The sequence below is a fragment of the Trachemys scripta genome, chromosome 1, assembly GCF_013100865.1.
Source record: "Trachemys scripta elegans isolate TJP31775 chromosome 1, CAS_Tse_1.0, whole genome shotgun sequence".
NCBI classification, from domain to species: domain Eukaryota; kingdom Metazoa; phylum Chordata; order Testudines; family Emydidae; genus Trachemys; species Trachemys scripta.
The window spans coordinates 195,544,017-195,567,796 of NC_048298.1; positions in this window are offsets into that span (position 1 = coordinate 195,544,017).

Consider the following 23,780-nt stretch of genomic DNA (forward strand, 5'->3'; position numbering starts at 1 on the left):
TATATAGTGTCAGAAGGTGTTCACAATGCTTTACATTAGGTCAATGTGTCAGACAAAGAACATAATCCCTGTCCTGAGTTTACAGATTGAAAAGAACACCATCAACCCGAAAACCACATTTCTGTCTCAAAAGGTTTAGCTACTGTTGTCACAAGTAACACCCATAACTGAAAGAAGATACTATATATGTGTATATAGGGTGTCTATATATACAGGAGACACCCTCCTAATCCTGTGTTGAGCAACAGCAGCAGCAATTCTGTTGCTCTATTATTGGTAAACACCCTCTTGCGGGGCCCGAGGAACATCATGTACATAAGCTTACTCCAGAGCAGTGCATGAAGCTGCATGAAACAAGAAGTGCAACCGACCATCAATAATAATGTAAAATTTACTATGCACAGAGTGCTGGCAAATGCATAAAGACACTGAAAAAAGGGAAAATCTATATCTGTATCTATATTCTCTCTCTCTCTCTCTCTCTCTCTCTATAGATATATATATAAATATGGCTGTTGCTGAGCATGGGCTAGGAAATTGTCTCCTTTTCCTGCATAGAACAACAGGAGCTGAAGGGAGGTGGCCAGAGGAACGTCTCCATCTTCACTCCCCAGATCCATTCATAGTGCTGGGGAGCAATGGGAGCCACAGAGTCCCCTTTACTCTCCAGAACTCTGTACAGGTGCAAGCGTAGGTGCTGGAACTAAGGGTGCTGGGGGTATGGCCGGACCCCCTGACTTGAAGTGGTTTCCGTTATATATGGGGTTTACCGTTTGGTTCAATGACTCTCAGCACCCCCACTATAAAAATTATTCCAGCACCCCTGGGTGCAAGTGAAACTTTATCAGGCCTGGGGGCCCTTTCTTCGCTCCAGATCTCTGCATTGGGCTAGGAAGCAATGGCAGTTTGGCTGGTGGGAGAGGCACTGTACTTCGGAAAGTCCTCTGCAGCTGCCAATACAGTGAGTTACAACTGGGAATGTCCATTTCACGTGACGTTTTGACATTCCAAAATCTGTTTTTGATTCAATTCCAAAGTGAAAACAAATATTTTCCAAATTTCCCATGAAACAAAATTTCCAAAATGTTTTGTTTTGGAAAAATTAACAGTTTAAGAGATTTTCAACATTTTGTTTCAATTTTGATTTTATGCCCCCCCCCCCATTTCTATACTACTTTTATTGTTTCTACCTCATTACCTGATCTATGAGTTGTGCACAACAGGACATAATATAGTTGAAATATTCTATTGTAATTTAATTTAATTTTTAAATGCGGGAGGGGTGAGGCAGGGTGCAGACTCTGAGGTGGGGCTGGGGATGAGGGTTGGGGGTGCAGGAGGGTGCTCCAGGCTGGGACTGAGGGCTTCAGAGGGCAGGAGGGGGATCAGGGCTGGGGCATGGGGTTGGGGTGTGGGAGGGGCTGAGGGATGCATGCTCTGGGTGGCGTTTACCTCAAGCAGCTCCCAGAAACAGCGGCATGTGCCTCCTCCGGCTCCTACATAGAGGTGCGACCAGGTGGCTCTGCGTGCTGCCCTGTCCGCAGGCGCCATCCACAGCTCCCATTGGCTGGGGTTCCTGGTCAATGGGAGCTGCAGAGGCAGTGCTTGGGTCGGGGGCAGTGTGCGGAGCCCCCTGGCTGCCCCTATGTGTAGGAGCGCCAGAGCGGGGCAAAACCTGGACCCCGCTCCCTGGCGGGAACTTGAGGGTCAGATTAAAATGTTTGGAAGGCTCAATGCGGCCCGTGGGCCGTAGTTTGCCCACCCCTGGTATAGGGTCTAGCATTCTGCTGATGTGCAGCTCTTCTCCAAACATTTGTGTGAGCAGAAGCCAATTATATGAATGTTCATGGAAAAGCAAACAATAATAACAAAAAGGAACATATATAGTAAGATCTAATCACAAATTGGATGTAATGAACATGCGTGTAAAAAAGTTTCTTACCAGATGCACAACTCTGATCTTAAACTACTCCTGGAGTGTTATTAATTTGCAATCTGTAAATGTCTCCCAGTCTCTATGCAATATTTGACACAAAGAATACATGGGTATGGGCACACACATAGAGAAATGCTAAGACAGGTGAAATGGTTGGACCCCCCTTCTGGGATGCCAGCTGATGTACTTGGATTTCATTGAGTTTCTCCTGCTCCACCAGCCTGGGTTCCCACTCCCTGTTTTGCTGAATTAGGCTCTCTAGCCTCTTGCAACACATACACAGGTAGGACCACACCCAGCTGCAGCCATAGACTGAAGTCAGCTCTGTGTGAGAGGACTCCTCCAGCACTCACGTGCACACCCCTTTTGGGAGATAAACCCAAAATAATACTGTCTTGCACAGTATAGAAAAATCTGCACAGCACAAGCTCATAAAAATACGCCCTCTTCCTCAATGTGAAGAGAGATGTGTACAACTTCTTGATGCCCACAGTTAGAAATTATATAAACTGGGTTTAATAATAAACAAACAAAGTAAGTTTATTAACTACAAAAGGTAGATTTTAAATGGTTAAAGGGATAGCAAACAGAACAAAGCAGATTACCTTAGTAAATAAACAAAAGCCGCAAGCTGAGCTTAACACACTAGATAGGTAGGATACAAATTAACAAATTCTCACCCTTATTGATAAATAGGCTGGCAGATTCTTAAGGCACAGGTTGCCTTGGCCATCCCAACTTTTCATACACAGGCTAAAGATTTTAGACTGGGACCACCATTTCTCACAATTCAGTCTTTGTTCCTCAAGTGTTTTCAGGTGTGTTATTGTAGGGACAGTGAGGACCCTTAGTGTTGTCATTGTCCTTCTTTTATATCTTCCTCCCATTTTCTGGAAATCTTTTTTGCTGTGACCTGAGTCAAACAGATGTGCAGGTGATATAGCAAAGTGATATATGCCATCATACATTGGCCAAACCAGACAGTCTCTATACAAAAGAATAAATGGACACAAATCAGACATCAAGAATTGTAACATTCAAAAACCAGTATAGGAGAGCACTTCAATCTCCCTGGACACTCAATAACAGACTAAAAGGTGGCAATTCTTCAACAAAAAAAACTTTAAAAACAGACTTTAACAAGAAACTGCAGAACTGAAATTAATTTGCAAATTTGACACCATCAAATTAGGGATGAATAAAGACTGGGAGTGGCTGCGTCACTACAAAAAGTAATTTTCCCTCTGTTGATATTCACCCCTTTTTGTCGACTGTTGGGAATGGGTGACGTCCACCTTGATTGAATTGGCTTCATTAGCACTACAAAAAGTAATTTTCCCTCTGTTGATATTCACCCCTTCTTGTCAACTGTTGAGAATAGGCCATCTCCACCTTGATTTAATTGGCCTCGTTAGCACTGATCCCTCACTTGGTAAGGCAACTCCCATCTTTTCATGTGCTGTAGTATATATACTGCTTACTGTATTTTTCACTCTATGCGTTTGATGAAGTGGGTTTAGCCCACAAAAGCTTATACCCAAATAAATTTGTTAGTCTCTAAGGTGCCACAAGGACTCCTCGTTGTTTTTGCAGATACACCTAACATTCTCTAAACTTAGGCCAACAAACACCCCCCTTCAAAACAAAAACAAAAAGCTGCAAGAGTAAAAAGAATGCAGGCAAAAGTCCAGCAGCAGAGTGGGGGCCATTCAGTTTATTGTGCTGAATGCAGCATGTATGATTACCTGCCTTGTGGGCAGGTAGCGTATGTGTGCATTCAGTGTAAGCAGCTCATGGTCCTAAGAGACCGAGTACTGGCTCCTCAGACCAGAGTGGCTGAATTGAAGACACTAAGGAAGACAGAGAGGTACACAGACAAGACTTTCCAGGACACAGTACAGCGGTCCTTCCTCCAGTCTGACAGCCTCTGTGCTGTTGAGGAGGATGAAAGTCTCAGGGAAGGGAAACATCAAACTGGTGTAGAGGGAAATGATCTCATAGTTGGGACCCTCCTTCCAGATGATGTCATGGTATCCTCTACCCCTTTGGGGAAGGGGACCCAGTTATTAGGAAGAGACAGGTAATAGTAATGCGAGATAGAAATATAGATAACTGAGTTTGTGATGACTAGGAATACCGCATGGTAAATTGTGTACCGGGTGTGAATGTTGCAGATCTCTTGAGACATCTAGGATATATCTACCGCTCAAAGAAAAAACAGCCAACTCGGGATAGAGGGGCTTGGGCTGCGGAACTGTTTCACTGCTGTGTAGACTTCCAGACTCAGGCTGGAGCCCAAGCTCTGGGACCCCCCCACCTCGCAGGGTCCTAGAGCCCAGGCCCAGCCCAAGCCCAGAAGTCTACACAGCAGTGAGAAAGCCCTGCAGCCAGAGCCTAGGATTACTAACTTTCTAATTGCACAAAACCGAACACCCTTGCCCTGCCCCCCCTGCACTGCTCCTTCCATGAAGCCCTGCCCTTCTCCACCCCTTCTCTGAGGCCCTGCTCCCCATTCACTCTGTCCCCTTCCCTCCGTCACTCACTCTCCTTCACTCACTTTCACAGCTCTGGGGCAGGGGGGTTGGGTGTGGGAGTGGGTGAGGGCTCCAGCTGGGGGTGTGGACTCCAGGGTGGGGCTGGGGATGAGAGGTTTGGGGTGAAGGAGGGGTCTCAGGGCCGGGACAGGGGGTTGGGGTGTGTGGGGGGGTGTGGGCTTCAGTAGGGAGTTTGGATGCAGGAGGGGACTCAGGGCTGGGGTAAGGGATTGGGGTGCGGAAGAGGGGTTCTGACCTGGGGCAGGGGTTGGGATGCAGGTGTGGGTGCAGGCTCCGGCTGGGTGGAACTTACCTCAGGCAGCTCCTGGTTGGTGGTGCAGCGGGGCAGGTCCCTGCCCGCTCTGGCTCCACACTATTCCCAGAAGCAGTCGGCATGTCTGGCCCCTAGGTGGAGGCACAGCCAGGTGTCTCTGTGCAGTGCGTGCTGCCTCCGACAACAGGCGCCACCCCCGCAGCTCCCATTGGCCACGGTTCCCAGCCAAGGGGAGTTGCGGAGCTGTCACTCAGGGCGGGGGCAGTGCGCGAAGCTTCCCTGATTGCACCTGTGTCTAGGGGCCACAGGGACATATCAGCCACTTCCGGGAGCTATGCAGCACCAGAGTAGGCAGGGAGCCTGCCTTAGACCCGCTGCTCTGCCAACCGGACTTCTACCGGTCCAGTCAGCAGTGCTGACCAGACCCTCAAGGGTCCCTTTTCGACTGGGTGTTCTGGTTGAAAACCGGATGCCTGGCAACCCTATCCCACAAGCCCAAATGAGTTGGCATGCTCCAGCCGTGGGTGTCTAGTACCAATGAGATAGGAGAGAGGTCCTGGAGGCCAAATTTAGGTGGCCAGGAAAGACATTAAAGTCCAGAACCTCCATTTTAGCACTATCTGAAATGCTTCCAATTCTACATGTAGGGCAAGGTAGACAGACAGAACTACAGGGTCTCAATGTGTGGATGAGACAATGGTGTAAGGAGGAGGGGTTTAGGTTTAATGGAAACTGGGGGACCTTTTGGGAAAGGAGGAGTCTATACAGGAAGGATGGGCTGCACCTAAACTTAAAAGGGAAATGGATTCCTGGAATGTAAAATTAAAAAGGTCATAGAGGAGGTTTTTAATTAAGGGCTGGAGGAAAGCCGACAGGTATGGAGGAGCACATGGTTCAGATAGAGACAGCCATGAGGAGAGGATCTATTCATGGGGATTCTCTAATAAAGAGAAGAGAATAGAAGTTGATAAAATACAGGTAGGAGCTGAAGAGAAACAGTCAAATGAAAGACTCTCATTCAATTACATCATATGAAGGCAGACAACTGAATAAACATTTTATAAGTGCTTGTATACAAATGCTAGAAGTGTAAATACTAAGATGGGTCAGCATGAGTGCCTGGTCTTAAATGAGGATATTGCTATAATAGGCATCACAGAAACTTGGTGGAACAACGATAATCAATGAGACATAATACCATGGTACAAAATATAATGTAAAATGTAATACCATGGTACAATATATATATATGAATGACAGAGTGTGTCATGCTGGTGGGGCAGTGGCACTATACATGAAAAAAAGCATAGAGTCAAGTATAGTAAAAATCTTAAATGAATCAGAGGCCTGGTCCATACTAACCCCCCACTTCGAACTAAGATACGCAACTTCAGCTCCGTGAATAACGTAGCTGAAGTCGAAGTACCTTAGTTCGAACTTACCGCGGGTCCAGACACGGCAGGCAGGCTCCTCCGTCGACTCCGCGTACTCCTCTCGCAGAGCAGAAGTACCGGCGTCAACGGTGAGCACTTCCGGGATCGATCCGGGATCGATTTATCGCATCTAGACAAGACGCGATAAATCGAACCCAGAAGATTGATTGCTTACCGCCGGACCTGGAGGTAAGTATAGATGTACCCAAAGTGTACCATAGAATCTCTATGCATAGAAATTCCATGCTTGAATAATAAGAGTATGGCAGTAGAAGTATACTACTGACCACCTTACCAGGATGGTGATGGTGATTATGAAATGCTCAGGGAGATTAGAGAGGGTATATAAATAGAAAACTCAATAATAATGGGGGAGTTCAAATATCCCCAAATTGATTGGGAACATGTCACCTCAGGACAGGTTGAAGAGACAAATTTTCTAGACACCAATATAGTTAAGTTCAAAGCGGGATGCAAAGGGTTGCAAAGGGATCTCACAAAACTGAGCAGCAAAATGGCAGACGAAATTCAACATTGATAAGTGCAAAGTAATGCACATTGGAAAACATAATTCCAACTATACATACAAAATAATGGGATCTAAATTAGCTGTTACCACTCAAGAAAGAGATCTTGGGAACACTGTGAATAGTTCTCTGAAAACATCGACTCAATGTGCAGCAGCAGTCAAAAAAATGAACAATGTTAGGACCCATTAGAGAAGGGATAGTTCTCTACGGGATCGCACAGAGAAGGGATAATAAGACAGAAAATATCATAATGCCACTACATAAATCCATGGTACGCCCACGCCTTGAAGTTCTGGTGGCCCCATCTCAAAAAAGATGTATTAGAATTGGAAAAGGTACAGAGAAGGGCAACAAAAATAATAAGGGATATGTAGCAGCTTCCATATGAAGAGAAATTAAAAAAACTGAGGCTGTTTTGCTTGGAAAAGAAACAACTAAGTGGGGATATGATAGAGATTTATAAAATCATGAATGTGTGGAGAAAATGTATAGGGAAGTATTATCTCCCTTTTCACGTAACACAAGAACCAGTGGGTGCCCAATGAAATTAATAGGCAATAGGTTTAAAACAAACAAAAGGAAATACTGCTTCACACAATGCACAATCAGCCTGAGGAACTCATTGCCAGGGGCTGTTGTGAAGGCCAAAAGTATAACTGGGTTAAAAAAAAGATTTAGATAAGTTCATGGAGGATAAGTCTATCAATGTCTATTAGCCAAGATGGTCAGGAATGCAACCATGTGCTCTGGCTCCCAGATGCTGGGACTGGACAACAGAGAATAGATCACTTGGTGATTACCAGTTCTGTTCATTCCTTCTGAAGCACCTGGCATTGGCCACTGTCGGCAGACAGGATACTGGGCTAGATGGGCCATTGGTGTGACCCAGTATGTCCATTCTTATGTTCTTATGCGTAAACTCACAGGGCCAGATTTTTAACTGGTGTAAATCCATGTAGCTCTAGTGACTTCAATGGAGCTATGCCAATTTACACTAGCTGTGGATCTGACCCCCAAAATCCTGTTGTGACATTATGCTCCATATTCTTTATAGAAATATGCTTATGATATGGATATGACATAACTGAGAAGTATTTTATGCAAGATGACTCATGTAAGGTATCATTAGAAAGGTTATGATTTACTGAATGTGTTTATCCAATTTGTATGCATGTATCTTTTTTGTATCTGAAGCTGGGAATATTGACCATGTCTCTGTATTTCAAATGTGAGTGGCTTATTGAAGAAATGCACACAAGCATAGGATTACCCCAGGAACCTGAAGCAAATACTCACCAGCAACTATACACTACACAACAGAAACACTAAACCAGGAACCAATCCCTGCAACAAACCCCATTGCCAACTCTGTCCGCATATCTATTCAAGGGACACCATCATAGGACCTAACCACATCAGGGGCTTGTTCACATGCACATCAACCAATGTGATATATGCCATGATGTGCCAGCAATGCCCCTCTGCCATATACATTGGCCAAACCAGACAGTCTCTACACAAAAGAATAAATGGACACAAATCAGACACCAAGAATTGTAACATTCAAAAACCAGGAGGAAAGCACTTCAATCTCCCTGGACACTCAATAACAGACTTAAAAGTGGCCATTCTTCAAAAAAAAAAAACTTCTAAAACAGACTTCAACGAGAAACTGCAGAACTGGAATTAATTTGCAAATTTGACACCATCAAATTGGGCCTGAATAAAGACTGGGAGTAGCTGGGTCACTACAAAAAGTAATTTTCCCTCTATTGATACTCACCCCTTTTTGTCAACTGTTGGGAATGGGCCACATCCACCCTGACTGAATTGGCCTCATTAGCACTGACACACACACACACCCAACTTGGTAAGGCACCTCCCATCTTGTCATGTGGTGTATATTTATACCTGCCTACTGTATTTTTCACTCCATATATTTGATGAAGTAGGTTATAGCCCGCAAAAGCTTATGCCCAAATAAATTTGTTAGTCTCTAAGGTGCCACAAGGACTCCTCGTTGTTTTTGCTCATACAGACTAACACGGTTACCCCTCTGAAACCTGTCACCAGGTTAGGTGTATCTGGCTCTCTCGCTCCCTGTTTGCGGCTCCTGTTTGCTAGCTTCTCTGGTCACTTAGGAACTTGCTTTTTAAATCCCTGTTCTCCCTGAATAGCTCCACCCTCTGGTTAAGGGCAGGAGCGTCGCCAGCTTTTCTGCTGCCCTAGGTGGCGGAAGGTCCCGCCCCGAAATGCCGCCCCCCACAGAGGCGGCAGAAGTTCCCGCCACCGAAATACCGCCGTGGTCACTGCCCCCCAAATTGTAGTGCCCTAGGCGACTGCCTAGGTCGCCTAATGGGTTGCGCAGGCCCTGGTTAAGGGCTGCTAAAAGGATTAGGGATCAAAGCTTCATGAAGAAGGTCTCAGCTTTGCCTAGTAGGCTGCTAGGTTCAGCACACGCCCCCACAAACAGATCACTCCATAAACTTCTGTCAAGCAGGTACACAGCAAGCAGTAAGCACACAACAAACAAACAGACAACAAACTCATCCCAAGGGTCATATAAAAAGCAACAAAGAGTCCTGTGGCACCTTAAAGACTAACAGATGTATTGGAGCATAAGCTTTTGTGGGCGAATGCCCACTTTGTGAGACACATGTGTCTAGACTACACAAGGCATCTGAGAATACAGTGTAGAGAACAATCCTATACTGACAGGATGGAGAGCAAAGGTGACTTAGGAGGCCTTCCTATGTTTGGTCCAGGATACTACAAGTATGACATCATTCCAAGACAGTGGACTGCTATTAATACAGGGAGATATACTCATTTCATAGAGCTAGAAGGGACCTTGAAAGATCATTGAGTCCAGCCCCCTGCCTTCACTAGCAGGACCAAGTACTGATTTTTGCCCCAGATCCCTAAGTGGCCCCCTCAAGGATTAAACTCATAACCCTGCGTTTAGCAGGCTAATGTTCAAACCACTGAGCTATCCCTCCCCTTCAAGAGTAGGTCATGAAGTAATACATCTGAATCTTCATACACAGTTTCCTATGCTTCTTCTAACGATAACAGAGATCATCAATACCTGCAAGGCTTTGCTTATTGACATCAAGGTAGGGTTGAGGGTGAGAGTGACTGATGACAGCGGCTGCTAACAGTGTACAGGAGAAATTCATTTTTGGCTTGGAACTGAACAGATGTTCTTGCCAGACCTGGTAAAATAATACAAGTGTAGGTGGAGATAAATTGGTATGGTAGGACATGTATCAAAAACCATTAGGAGTTCTCTTAAGTCAAGAATTGATAGGTCTTATAGAGGGCTAAGCAGCTTGCCTAAGGCCACAGGAAGACTTAATGTTAGAGTCAGGGTTTAAATTCTGCAGTTCTTTGCTCTCGGTTTGGTATTCAGGCCATTAGATGATGCCTTTCCTGCCAATGGATAAGTCAATAATTAATGAATGTCCCTGCTATAGGATTACTTAAGGTTCAGAGCTAGAGCACAAGAGGATTAACTAGCATTTACAATGGAAAATACAGATAAAGCCATACCTTACCTGCATAACTTAACCCCTAGTCCAATCTAAATAGTGACTATACATTTTAACTTTGACCTACAAAACTGTGCCCCATTCCATCTATAATTGATCTACACTACTTGCTTCTTCTGCAGCCTGTGGTACTTTGTTTCAAAGTTAAACGACTTCTTATATAAAAGAGGCTCAGTCCACATGAATTTCTTATAGGCCATAAGCAAATCCTCGCCCTTATCACCAAGCCATGACCTCTTGTTTTTGTTTTAAGACATTAGCCTTTTTTTTTTTGCTGTGCTCTGGAATCCTTGTGGGCCCAGTGCCTTTTCAACCTTTAATAGTCCTTATTGCCTAATTATCTGTTCTAGCGTAATCATAAAGCCTTTTAACATTTTACTTTCTCCCTCAGGAAAATATATCTCAATCTCTGCAATATGACCTTCAGCTTCTATTGTGAACATAGAGACAAAAAGCATATTCAGGCTCTTAGCAATATCAGCTTCATCTGTACTTTCCAACTGTCATCACTTAATGACTCACTACTTGCTTGTGGCTTCTTATGTATTTAAAGAACTTCTTGCTGTTTATCTTTATTTCTTTGGCTATTTCTATTCTGTTTATTAATTTAACAGCCCTTATCAACCTAATTTTTTCATGATCTTTTATCCTCCTTCACTGTTTTTAATAGTCCCGGCAAGCACTGTCCCTATCATAAATAATCCTGAAACTCTTTATTCATTTACATGAATTCCCTCAGTTCCCACTGCTTTAACAGTCACTGTCATGTGCAGACTTTGCACATACGTACATTTGTGGAGGGGACACTTCATTTATCTTCCTGTGACATGGTATAAAGGCATTCCTTAGCCCTAGCATGCAAAGGGTTACAAGGAGAATCCAGGCTCCCTGCTTATTGCATGGGTAATCTGGTGTGAGATTACACCAATACACAGAAAGATGTTGCTGGGGCAGCCAGTTAGGGGAAATCTTGCTGAAAGTTGTAAAGGCCTCTGGTAGCTGTAACCAAATGTTCTGAGCTGCTTGGTTCTTGATTTGGATAATTTTGTGTTAATAAAGCCACACCTGAGATAAGGGCCTTAGACCGAACTGTAGTTTAGGGCTTTATTTTACCCTCCCCAGCTTGGATATCTGTCCATCAGTTTATACTCCCTCTTCCCAGTGCTGATTTTCGAGGGGACTTGCATTTTCCCTTATCCTATCTACCTTGGCTAAAGTACATTTTAAGGGATTTCTCCCTTCAAGTTAGAAACAGGATGTTTTATCAGTCTGAGTGAGAATCACATGCATTCTAGACACACCTTTTTGCCTATATTCTGCATCCTCCCTCATAAAAGAGACAACTATGAGTGCTGTTTCTCAGAGACCCCGGCAGCTGGAAATACAATACCCTGCACCAAGACTGCACATTCCTTTACCACCCATTAACAGGTGAAAAACTGCAGTGCAGACTCCACCATTTTGTAACAATCTATGTCCTTGTCGGCCTAAAGACAAAGACAGTGAGGTAACTTGGAAGCCAGGGTGTCTCAAACGTCTGCTTATTGTTCTGTCCCTTGAGCCACTTCCATCTCCGTTAATCTGATCAAAGTGACCCTTCAAATTCAATTCTTTTGACTTTTCTCTTTGCTTTTCATTTTTATTTAATTTCCAAACTTAATAAAATTGTAATTATGGCTCCCTGGCCATTTTCTCCTTTACCTCTCTTTTAACAGCTTCCGAAACCTCAGCAGTTAAAAGACTTCCATATTTTATGTTCCTGATTGTCACTTTTACAGTTATTTTGTATTTCACAGTCACTGTATTAAATTAATTGTTTGGTGAAATGACCATTTCATTTGGCATTTGGAGAATAAACAATTAAGTTTTTGAGGCATTTGATAAAGTATGATCATGATTCTAGACAGATTCCTGAGCAATTTCTATAAAATAATCAAAGCGAAGCAGATTCACTTTCAACATAACTTACATTTTGTTGGCTGCAGTCTTCATTTCATCCTTTCCCAATAATTTTGTTTTATATTCACTTGGGACATGTAAATTAATGCCCATTTAAACAGAAAGCTCAAATCTGAAGAACTCATAGAATTCTAGAAGAGAGTTCCTTTTGAAAAATAGTTCAATTCATTCCTGAGCATCCTTTAAGATCAAACCTATAGAAAGGAAAATCAGGACCACTAGAATGATATATCCTTTATAACCCTTAAGCTAAACCTCTTTACCCCAGTTTACCAGTGTAGATTTACTTTTATATTATTCCAACCTCATTGTGATTCTGGGTGACAAATTCTGGAGACTCGAGGCATCTTGAATATAGAATTTTGAAAAGAAAGAATATAAAATAATTTTTTTCTTAAGTATTTTATGGTCTTTTAAACTATCACCTCTCAGGAGCTCACAGGATGACACTCTGTTAAAAAATGTTTTGTTTAAATATTGGAATTTCATATAACCAGGCATGATCCTACATATATGGACTTTGTTAGAGAATCAATTACCATTGGCTAATATAGATTTATATTCAAATTACAACAGCATCCTCTACCACAAAATGGTGATCAATTATATAATTTGCATTCATGGACAGGTAGCACTCATAGTTCACATAAATATAGGATTTCAGTGAGTTTGCAGTATTCATAGCATAATTTTAAGGGAGGCTCTATAAATGGAGATTCCCTATGTCCTAATAAGGAGGAGAAGCTGGAAGATGATAAAATACAGGTAGGATCTGATGAGAAACAGTTAAATGAAAAAAAGTCTGATTCAGTTACATCATTTAATGGCAGACAGCTAAAACGTGACAAGTTTTTAAAGTGCTTATAGACCAATGCTAGACATCTAAATAATAAGATGCGTGAACTAGAATGCCTCGTATTAAATGAGGATTAAATGAGGATATTTATTGATATAATATATTACCTTTATGGATAATAATTTCATGCTTGAATAATAAGAAGATAGCAGTAGGGATATATTACCGACCACCTGACCAGGATGGTGATAGTGACTGTGAAATGGTCAGGAAAATTAGAGAGGCTATTAAAATAAAAAACTCAATAATAATGGGAAATTTCCACTATCCCCATATTGACTGGGAACATGTCACCTCAAGACAGGATGCAGAGATAAAGTTTCTTGACACCTTAAATGACTGCTTCTTGGAGCAGCTAGTCCTGGAACCCACAAGAGGAGAGGCAATTCTTGATTTAGTTCTAAGTGCAGCACAGGATCAGGTCCAAGAGGTGAATATAGCTGGACCACTTGGTAATAGTGACCATAATATAATTAAATTTAACATCCCTGTGGTGGGGAAAATATCACAGCAGCCCAACACTGTAGCATTTAATTTCAGAAAGGGGAACTACACAAAAATGAGGAGATTAGTTAAACAGAAATTAAAAGGAACAGCAAAAGTAAAATCTCTGCAAGCTGCATGGAAACTTTTTAAAGACTCCATAATAGAGGCTCAACTTAAATGTATACCCCAAACTAAAAAAACACAGTAAGAGAACAAAAAAAGAGCCACTGTGACTAAATAACAAAGTAAAAGAAGCAGTGAGAGGCAAAAAGGCATCCTTTAATAAGTGGAAGCTAAATCCTAGTGAGGAAAATAGAAAGGAGCATAAACCCTGGCAAATGAAGTGTAAAAATATAATTAGGAAGGCCAAAAAAGAATTGGAAGAACAGCTAGCTGAAAGACTCAAAAAGTAATAGCAATTTTTTTTTAAGTACATCAGAAGCAGGAATCCTACTAAACAACCAGTGGGGCCACTGGACGATTGAGATGCTAAAGGAGCAATTAAGGATGATAAGGCCATTGTGGAGAAACTAAATGAATTCTTTGCATCGGTCTTCATGGTTGAAGATGTGAGGGAGATTCTGAAACCTGAGCCATTCTTTTTAGGTGACAAATCTGAGGAACTGTCCCAGATTGAGATGTCATTAGAGGAAGTTTTGGAACAAATTGATAAACTAAAGAGTAATAAGTCACTGGGACCAGTGTTCACCCAAGAGTTCTGAAGGAACTCAAATGTGAAATTGCAGAACTACTAACTGTAGTCTGTAACCTATCATTCACATCAGCTTCTGTACCAAATGATTGGAGGATAGCAATGTGATGCCAGTTTTTTAAAAGGGCTCCAAAGGTGATCCTGGCAATTACAGGCCAGTAAACTTGATTTAAGTACCGAGCAAACTGGTTGAAACTATAATAAAGAACAAAATTGTCAGAAACATAGATGAACATAACTTGTTGGGGAAGAGACAACATGGTTTTTGTAAAGGGAAATCATGCCTCACCAATCTACTAGAATTCTTTGAGGGGGTCAACAAGCATGTGAACAATGGGAATCCAGTGGATATAGTGTACTTAGATTTTCAGAAAGCCTTTGACAAGGTCCCTCACCAAAGGCTCTTAAGCAAAGTAAACTGTCATGGGATAAGAGGGAAGGTCCTCTCATGCATTGGTAATTGGCTAAAAGATAGGAAACAAAGGGTAGGAATAAATGGTCAGATTTCAAAATGGAGAGAGGTAAATAGTGGTGTCCCCCAGGGGTCTGTACTGGGCCCAGTCCTATTCAACATATTCATAAATGATCTGGAAAAAGGGGTAAACAGTGAGGTGGCAAAATTTGCAGATGATCTAAAACTACTCAAGATAGTTAAATCCCAGGCAGACTGTGAAGAGCTACAAAAGGATCTCTCAAAACTGGGTGACTGGGCAACAAAATGTCAAATGAAATTCAATGTTGATAAATGCAAAAGTAATGCACATTGGAAAGCATGATCCCAACTATACAAATAAAATGATGGGGTCTAAATTAGCTGTTACCATTCAAGAAAGAGATCTTGGAGTCATTGTGGACAGTTCTCTGAAAACATCTACAGCGTCAATCAAAAAAGTGGCAGTCAAAAAAGCGAACTCAATGTTGGGAATCATTAAGAAAGGGATAGATAATAAGACAGAAAATATCATATTACCTCTATATAAATCTTGATACGCCCACATCTTGAATACTGCCTGTGGATGTGGTTGCCTCATCTCAAAAAATGTATATTGGAATTGGAAAAGGTTGAGAAAAGGGCAACAAACTGATTAGTGGTATGGAATGGCTTCCATATGAGGACAGATTAATAAGACTTGGAGTTTTCAGCTTGGAAAAGAGACAACTAAGGGGGGATATGATAGAGGTCTATAATATCATGACTGGTGTAGAGAAAGTAAATAGGGAAGTATTATTTACTCCTTCTCATAACACAAGAACTAGGGGTCAATAAAGTTAATAGGCAGCAGGTTTAAAACAAACAAAAGGAAATATTTCTTCACACAATGCACAGTCAACCTGTGGAACTCTTTGCCAGAGGATGTTGTGAAGGCCAACACTATAACACAGTGCAAAAAAGAACTAGATAAATTCATGGAGGATAAGTCCATCAATGGCTATTAGCCAGGATGGGCAGGGATGGTGTCCCTAGCCTCTGCCAGAAACTGGGAGTGGGCAACAGGGAATGGATCACTCGATGATTACCTGTTCTGTTCATTCCCTCTGGGGCACCTGGTATAGGTTGCTGTCGGAAGACAGGATACTGGGCTGGATGGACCTTTGGTCTGACCCAGTATGGCCATGCTTACGTTCTTATGTTCTTAATTGTTCATCAAAGGGTTAACTATTCTGGATAGATTGAATGTTCAGAAATTCATTTCTTTTCTACTTGCTAATATTCAAAAGTAGAAAATTAAGAATAATTATATGATAATAATTAGTAATCACTTTTCAGAATGTATAGAAAACTGGATAATCTGTAGCAACACAATTCCTTATTTGTTACGTGCCAGTTATCTGTAAAAGTGGAATTTCTGAAATGGACAGCAACATTTAGTGGGAAAACTTTGGAAATAACCACCCAGGTCTGGCTTGGTGGTGTAGCAGCAGGATAACATGTTACCCCTTGGGAGTTCAGTTCTTGATCCCTGGGATCGCTGCAAAAAGAGTATGTTCCGCTCTGGGGACAAGGGTTGGAAGACAGGCACATCATACTGCTCTCACCTACCCCATCTGCAGTAGCACTGATGTGGCCTAAGGGGCTCTGTCCAAACTTCTTCATCAGAAGGGACAGCTATGAAAGAGCAGAATAAAAAAGGGAGAGGGAAATATGAAGATTCCACAGTATATCTGGGAGAAAAGAAGCAATAACACTTTATGGCGACTGCTGCAGCCACCATGCATATCAAGGCAGCTTTACCCATGGAGTCACAGATCCTCAAAGGTATTTAGGCACCTAACTTCCATTGAAATCAATCGGAGTTACACAAAATAAAATGATATATTTAGTTTAATAGAAAAGTGAATGTATAAAAAAAAACCCAGAATGCAGTACATTTACATATAGGGAAATTGTATTTATAGCACTATTCATGCTTCTTCTTTCTCCAGTTTCGAATCAAAGTAGTCAAAGCAAGTAAAGGGAATAAATTAATACCTCAAAAGTCCTGCTTTGTTAAAACAGTTAAAAGTAAATATGCATTGATGCCTTATTGGGAAACAAATGGTGTTAATAAATTTGTTTAAAAAGTAAGAAACCAGGGATTTGAGATCACTTATTGATTAAAGGAAATGAGGGATGAATATAAGACAGTAATAAATGGCTGTGCCTTGGTCACAGCAAAGTCATGTAGACAGTTAAAATCCTCTAGCAATACAGCTCATCTGATGATCCAGCTGTAATTGGGAATAAAACCAACTCACATTTTAAAGCAGTACTGTGCCTTCGGAAGCTTATTGTAGGCTCTGTTTCAAGAGGCATTTAAAAAAATCCCTTATACCCTTCCCAAACGTATCTTAATCATTTTTGAAATTGGCTATTTCTTTGAACCCTGATTTGCATTGAAACACTAGTTGACTTTTCACTTTCAGTCACAATACAATTATGATAAGGAGGAGCTACACAATATCTAGCAACATTAGACAAATCTGGGGACACAGCACACAAAATTAGCACCTAGACAAAGATCACCTTTCAAATTAGTTTTTGGGCTCTCCTTGTTCATACTTCTTCTATCATGCCTCCTCGGCACTGGTCCATATTGGGGTGTGGAGCTGTACCACCCCGGGGGTTCCCAGAATTCTCTCGCACACAGGAGAACCATAATTCCTACCATACACCTCCCATGTGATGGTCCCACACCCCAGCCCAATGGGCAAAGGGAGGAGGCCTATTACCCTGCCCCTTTGCATTTGCTATGTGTTGTGATGCTTCCCCAGAGGCGCATGATGGGGCTTTAAGAAGAAATAAAAATGCCAGACCAGTTACTCTAAAGTCTTTAAGGATTTTATGCTGCTCAGCTGGCCTGAGAGTAGCTGGTCTGGCATTTTTAATTCCCCATAAGGCCTTTTATTAACACACTCCTAGGAGCCTATATCTAATGGTACTACTACAGCATATTAGTGATCATATTGTGTGTCATGTCCACCTGGGGACATTATGGTTACACTGCAATCAAGAAGGTAACAGATGGTTCCACTTCTACTCTGGTTTCTTCCATTTTCCCCTTTCTCCATAACGGTCCTGTTGCCACTGATATTTTTAGGTAAAAGCTTGGCAAAGCTTCCTTTGAAACACTTTTCTTTAATTAGCTTGTAGAGGTCACTACAGGGTGATATGATGTTCACCTCCTGCCCCTTACTCCTAGGACTAGGGTTGGCTGAATACTGCCTAAGGTAGTAGTAACAAATCGTTGTAAAAAAAAGAGCATCGGCAACCTCTTCATTTTCCTGGAGCAGTCACACAAAAATGTTTGTGTGAAGAGAAAAAGTTGTACTAATGAAAATGTGATGCATATTCAACCCAGAAGGCTTTGCCTGGTTGTCTTGAAAGTATTTGTGCACTTGGGAGTCATCCAATCGGGAAACAGGAAAATACTTAAGTGAAAAAAATACATAGGTTCATATCGAATTGTGACTAGCAAATACTCAAGTTCTGTGGCAGGTAGATCAGGAATAATCCATAGCCTAAAACAGGTTCACATAAACCATTCATTGAATAGTTCTCAACAACGGACATTTTTCTGAGTATTCTCACTGATGATTTGTAAAGATAAAAAGGAGGTAAATCAAACAAATAGTTTACCAAGCTCTTCCCAGACTCTTCCACTAGTCACATATTACTTCCTATTTTTAAAGAATTATGTTCCTTTTTCTCAGGGATTTATTTCTTATCCTTTACTGTGTCTGTCTGTAAATATTTCATTTCTAGCACAGAAGTTGCTTGCAGCTGATTATCACTTTGGAATGGTTCCCAATACGTAAAAGATTGACAAATTTCCGCTTTTTAAATCTCCCCCAGTTTCACAGAAGACCAAGGAAGATGAAAATGGATAAACAGTCAGTCTGACTTTAGCTGAGAGGGCAACCTTCTTTTTTAGTCAATGAATAGATCCCTGACATTCTTTCTTGACAGCTTTGGGATTGGGCCTTTAGTATTAATGCCAATGCTGTGATTTAAAGCTTTAGGACAAAATTCTCCTCTTGCTAGCAGGGATGTAAATCTAATTCAAGGAAGGAATTAGATTGACTTCAGTGGCGTTTCCTGGGATTTACTTTGGTGCAAATGAGATCAGACTATGGCCCCTGGAGCTTGAAGCTCTAACACCACTGCTCACTGAATCACTGCCCCGCTTTTTTCATGTTTACGGTTATACCCTTTTCAGACACAATGTCGCTGTCACATAAAGAAAAACTCCACCCATCTGGCTGGAAATCTAGAAGCTTAAACCATCAGGATGCACTGTGGAGTCTTCCTAATAAACTGTGTTGTGTATTTGAAAATAAAGGAGTTTGTTTTGAATTATAATTGGCATTTCCGCCTGGTGAGGGCATTCATCTGGCTGAAAAGTGGTATAATGTTACCATTGCCACAACGGGAGCCAGGGCCGGCTCCAGCATTTCTGCCACCCCAAGCAAAAAAAAAAAGAAGCCGCAATCGGCAGCGGCAGTTCGGCGGCAGGTCCTTCGCTCCGAGAGGGAGTGAGGGACCTGCCGCCCCCGAATTGCCACACGTGCCGCCCCTCTCCCTTGGCCGCCCCAAGCACCTGCTTGTTAAGCTGGTGCCTGGAGCCGGCCCAGACGGGAGCTCAATGGGAGAGATTGTAAGCAAACCTGTCAGTGGATTTCAAACTTGTTGGACCATTAGATTGCAAAATGGAATGCTTAGGAACTAGATTGTGTCTGGCCCATTCGAGGGTGTCCAAAGGAGAGAGAAAGTGAGTATCAGGAACACTTTCCAACCAGGAACTTCTGGCCCAGGGCCTGGGCACAATAGGAATAGATTCATAGATTCATAGATTCTAGGACTGGAAGGGACCTCGAGAGGTCATCGAGTCCAGTCCCCTGCCCGCATGGCAGGACCAAATACTGTCTAGACCATCCCTGATAGACATTTATCTAACCTACTCTTAAATATCTCCAGAGATTGAGATTCCACAACCTCCCTAGGCAATTTATTCCAGAATCCTTGCTCTGAAAGAGCATTTGCCTCCAAGAGCTCTCCTTAGGGTACTGTATTTCTGCAGTGCCCCCAATACAGAGCTGACCATCTAGCAGATCAAAGAATCTGGCCCTAAGTCCACTTCACAGCAGTCCCTGAGGGAATGCAGTGCTCTTCAGCAGCTCTAACGTACACAGGGACTGGGTTATACAGGATCAGGGAGCCACAACCAGCTCCTTGTGTCCTCTTCACCCCCCCACACCAGAGCATCCATGTGTGCTTGGGAAGGTGGAGAATCTGGTCTAGCCCTTAACATTTAAACAAATGTTACATTTTTTATAAACAGATAATTTTGTAATAGAAAATGATTATACACTGAAATGAAAAGAGAGAAATGGCACCATCAGTTATCAGAAACAGAGTTCTGTATTGATTGTATTGTCTGGTTTACCAATGTAAAAGCTGACAGTGTAAGTACGAATTAGCTGAAGTGGTGGTTTCTCATATTAAAGCATGGTGTCATAATATTAGCATTATGATTCAGGAAACACAGTATGAATACTGCAAAGCAAGCAGATGATTCATGTGCATTAGTCACCGTCTCCTGTCATAACAATCTCTGGTCCATAGAGGTGCTCGTCATGTTCTAACTCTCAGTAGCTACTATGGTAACTTGCCACAGCTTTACCTTGCTGGGGGAACCTGTAGGTTGTAAGAGAACATCATATTCCAGTTCAGCAAGAGAATCAGGGCTGAGAATCTGCTGATGCAAGCTGCATATCATTTCCTTTCTGATCATGCATGCCTCGAATGACCTTTCTCTTACCTAATCTGAGCTGCATCACTAACATTAAAAAACTGTTGTTTGTGGTATTTTAGAGAGTTGTCAAGCTATATAAAAGTCTTCACATCCAAGGCAATTTGAAATAATTTGTCAAGTAAAATTTTGTGAGACACAGATATCTGATGCTTTATTGAAACCGAAATATAGTGCATCTACCACAATCCCTGCATCCATCTACTAATTTTGTAATTCTGTCAGAAGACACATGTTTGTCTGGTAACATTAGATGGATTTGTTACAAACCTGTTCTGCTCATCACTTGTGGCTCCCTCATTTCTTCCTCTACCTTTTAGTTTATGCACAAATGCAGTAATGGGCCTCTTTACTCAACTAATCTGCTACTTCGGATTATTCAGGGTAATATCGGCTGACTTTATTGACTGAAATACATTTTTCTTACACCTTACTCCTATTTGCACTTCTGAGCTAACACAAATGAGCTGCTATTCTTGCTGCAAAACATTGGTGAAGTTCTGATGGCAGGATATTTACTGTGGTGATGGCTGAGACAGAAAGAAACCAGTTTGATCTTCAGGTGCCAGGTTGAGTTTGCGGATTAAACCCCTCATCCTGTTCCATGTAAACTGTGCAGAACTGATCTGGAGAGAGAATAAGTATGGAACTCCATGATGCCAATTTTACAGTCACTTTTTGCAGGAGAAATTTCCTTTGACTCCTTGTAGGTCTGGAGCACTAAAATGGTCAGTTCTAAGGACCAGAGTGTGGGCTTCAATTTTCAGTGGGAGTTGAGCACCTAACTCCCTTAGGCTCCTTTGAAAATTCAGCCATTCTGTACAGTAGAGAACACTTCAGACACACAACTGTCATGCATAACTAGTAGGGCTGGCCAGAAAACAAGGATTCCATTTTGCAAAAAATGTTGAGGTTTCAGCATTCTGTTTCACTCTGCATCTGAGTGAGAGGAAGGGTATGTCTACACTACAATGTCTATGTTGGACACCCACAGCTGGCCCGTGCCAGCTGACTTGGACTCACAGGGCTCAGGCTAAGGGGCTCTTTAATTTCAGAATAGACGTTCAGGTCAGGCTGGAGCCTCGGCTCTAGGACCCTTCAAGGTGGCAGGGTCTCAGAGCTTGGGTTCCAGTCTAAGCCCAAACATCTACACTGCAATTAAACAGCTCTTTAGCCTGAGCCCCATGAGCCCGAGACAGCTGGCATGGGCCAGCCACAGATATCTAATTGCAATGTACACATACCAGAAGAGAGACTTACCCCAGAATAGCCAATAACCTAGCATTTAGGGCATTCACCTGGGATGTGGGAAATGACCCAGGTTCATGTCCCTGATCTGCCTGATTCAGAGCAGAGCCTGGGTTTCCCACATACCAGGTGAGAGCCCTAACAAACCCATTTGTGTATTAGCTTTTCTAGGGTAGCTGGAGCTGTATCTCTCTGATCTGGCAAGAAATTCCATTCAGGACCCAAGAAACCTTCCTGACGAAAGTTTCATCAAAACTGAATCATTTCTGCAAAAAGTTTCGGTTCTAATGAATTGACATTTCTCGACAAAAAAAGCTTTGTTGAAAAATTCCCATTCAGCTCTACTAACCAGTACTTCAGGGCAGCCAAGCACAGAGATTTCTTCCTTCTAGTAAGTCATCAAACATAGCTTCGGAGCTGTAAGCTGTGTGATTAGGAAACATTTTAGGCAAATGGATTCATGCAGAATTTATACAGCTAAACCAGTACATAGCATCAGTTCAGGTGGAGTGTGATTGTTCTCTCAAGATGTAAATGTCAACACAGCAAAGCAGCTTATGAGGAGGTTAAGCCACAAAAAATAGTGGCCATAACTTTGGATAGAAATCTGAGGAACGAGAAAGTTTGCATTATTGAAAAATCAATTCCAGTACTTTACCTTCTCCTGAGTCTTTCCCCGGGAGTTGGCACAACCTTTCTCCAGCCTTTATACTGTCCACTTAAGCAATACAGCGAGCACCAGCTACAACCACAGCAGCACTACATTTCTCCTTTACTCTCCACATTAACATTAAACCTTCCTAACAAGAATAGCACTCTGCAGAAAAAATGCCCTCCGTCATCAGATCTGTCAAGATTCAGTAACTATCTGTTCCATAGCAAACCATGCAACTGACACAGAACGACTCCAGGCATTATTTTGCTGAGACTACTCGTATCATACAAAGATCTGCTGGAGGCTTCAATTGCCTTAACTTACCGTAGTAAGAGATGATCTGGCTGGGTTTTCTGTGGAACAGCCAGAAAACCCTGAGGAGGAAAAAAACCAAGCAGAATGTGGGAGTCATAGACTGAATGTATATAATGCAATATTCAGAGCCTTCTGGCTAAAGATGTTCTGATGGCTTGAGGGGAGTACTAATCATATTATTAAGAAAGGATTTGGGATGGGCTATATTGATGGACAATACCAGCTATTTTCCAAGACAGAAACCTCTGAAGACACACTGCACATTTCTAGTGTGGTAATGGTTAAATAAAAGCTTTTCTGGCACCATAAAGTCCACAGCAATTTAAGCTGCAGACAGCCACACAAACAGCAATGAGATAAATGTAATAAATGGTACAGTAGAATTGGGGTCAGATGCATAGCTTATGGGCATGGTATCTTATCATTTCAGAAACCCACACACTGGAGTTGGAAAGTAAATATCCTATATCCAGTTTCAAAGCAGAAAATAATATTTTCAACAACTACAGGACAAAGTCAGGATTTTTATGTGAGGGATAAAAAATATGCCCTAGTATGGCAAAAAAGAGAGATTTTTCCTTCATGGAGAAATCAATTTTGAAGTTATACCTATTTTAGCTGTTCCCAGGAGAAAGGAGGTAAAAGGAGCGAGCCATTATAGAAAGTCAGTCCAAGCTAGGGGGTAAGGCTGGGCAAGATGTTCCCAGTAAATAGATAGTGCATCAAAAGCAGCCAGTCAAATGGATTTGCGTCATAGCCAGATTAAGGGAGAGGTTCCCCCTTTTATGTAATTGTGGGGATTACCTTCTTTCCAAGTTCTTCCAAGACACAAGGGAAGAGAAACAGAAAGCTAGGCACAGAACTGATCAGGTTTCACAGACTATTTTTTTGGGAGCAGGGTGAAGAAATGTTTTGTGTTGAAAGAACATAGAAAAAGGCACATTTTAAGCATCCACAAGCAGCAAAGGGCAGTTGGAAATTTCAGTTTGGATTATCACCCA